The sequence below is a fragment of the Cnephaeus nilssonii genome (genome assembly GCF_951640355.1).
Source record: "Cnephaeus nilssonii genome assembly, chromosome: 9".
NCBI lineage: Eukaryota > Metazoa > Chordata > Mammalia > Chiroptera > Vespertilionidae > Cnephaeus > Cnephaeus nilssonii.
Window position 1 is genome coordinate 90,990,496 of NC_137080.1, and position 1,605 is coordinate 90,992,100.

A 1,605-nucleotide genomic window follows, 5' to 3' on the forward strand; every position below is an offset into this window, starting at 1 on the left:
TTCAGAGCAGTGACTTTTGCACTCTTTTCACTCGTGATCTTTAGGCCATCTGCCCCATACTGCGGCTTCAACTACCATGTTTTTGTGGTGAGGTCCTCGAAGTGACCAGCCTACCTAGACCACTCCCCAGATTGCCGGTCTCACGGAGCCAAGTGCCTACTAGAAATGCCATTTGGATGGCCTTCTCCGGGCTCAGGCCAAGGCTGTCCAAGACTCCTCTGGCCTCCATAGCCTTTTTTCTAGCTCAGTCTACTCAGCTATCCAAGCCAGAAACTTCTTACATGCCTCCCAACAGTAAGCATGCCCAGGTCCGGAGTTTGGCCACCATCCTACCAGTGCCTTCCTCACTCCGTGCTGAACACATTGCAGTGATCTCAGTGACCTTTGCCGGGTCCTTCTTTCAAGCCTGTCCTCCTCCCTGCTGCCAAAGAAATCCTCCTAAATTTTAAGTCTGACCATGTCTGTCTGCATAAAACCTTGAGGGCTCCCATCCCAATACACGGTTGTCTGAGGTCTTTCTTTACTCTGGCCTCTTCTCTGCATCACCACACCCACTTCCCTGATGACAGTAAGCAATTATGTCATCTTTGCTTACAGTTGAGTTGGCCTAGGACAGTGGTCGGCAAACTGCGGCTCTGTTGCCTGAGTTTGCCGACCACTGGTAGACTAAATGTTACCGTGTAGTTGGAAGCTGTGAGGATTAGGCAATTGTGTGCAAAGAGGTAAAGGGTAGTATATGACAGTGGTCGGCAAACTCATTAGTCAACAGAGCGGCAAACCGCGGTTCGCCGACCACTGGCCTAGGATACCTCCTCCCCTCATACTCATGGATCCAAAACAACTTGTATTCATCCTTCAAAATTTGGTTCATGGGTCACCTCTAGAATTCTCTTGTGACCTCTACCCTCACAGTAAAAACTGGCTACTCCATCATTATGGGACTCCTGAGTGACCTGGACTGTCTGCCGATGTCTTCTCCATGTGATTGTAAAAGCCCCTTGATGGGAGGAACCGTGTCCTAGTCAGGGTGTCCCTGTGGCCCAGCAGTGCTTGGCACAGAACATACTCTGCAGGCCATGTTTACAGAGCATGTTCTTAACCTCTGAGCTGATAAAGGCAGGCCTGCTAGGGAGGCACAGGCTTGCTTTAGCACCCCTGAAATCCAGCGTCACCAGCAGTAGGCTCCCAGCTGACTGAGCTAGGGGCCTCAGTAGACACCAGCCCCGAGTAGGGCCAAGGATGAGAAAGAGGCTCTCCTACGATGTCTCCAAGGGACCTTGCACTGATGCCGTGGTTCCTCACTTGCTTAAACCCAAACCGGGACATCCTAGTTTGCGTCCTCTATCTTTCAAACTTACATTTGACTTTGCGAGGTCCTACTTAGTTGTACTTGAGGGTTCGAGGGGTCTCGAATGCAAGTTAACCAGGAACTAGAGAAGGGAGACCATTAGGGCTCTGGAACCTAGACGTACAAACAGCAGGGCGGGAAACACACAGGCCCGAGGCAAGCCCACAGCTGCTGTAGGAAAGGAGACTGGGGGCCGGTGCTGCTCCTTTCAGTCCCTTTTTAAACCTAGTTTTATTTTTTGCCAAAAGAACAACATG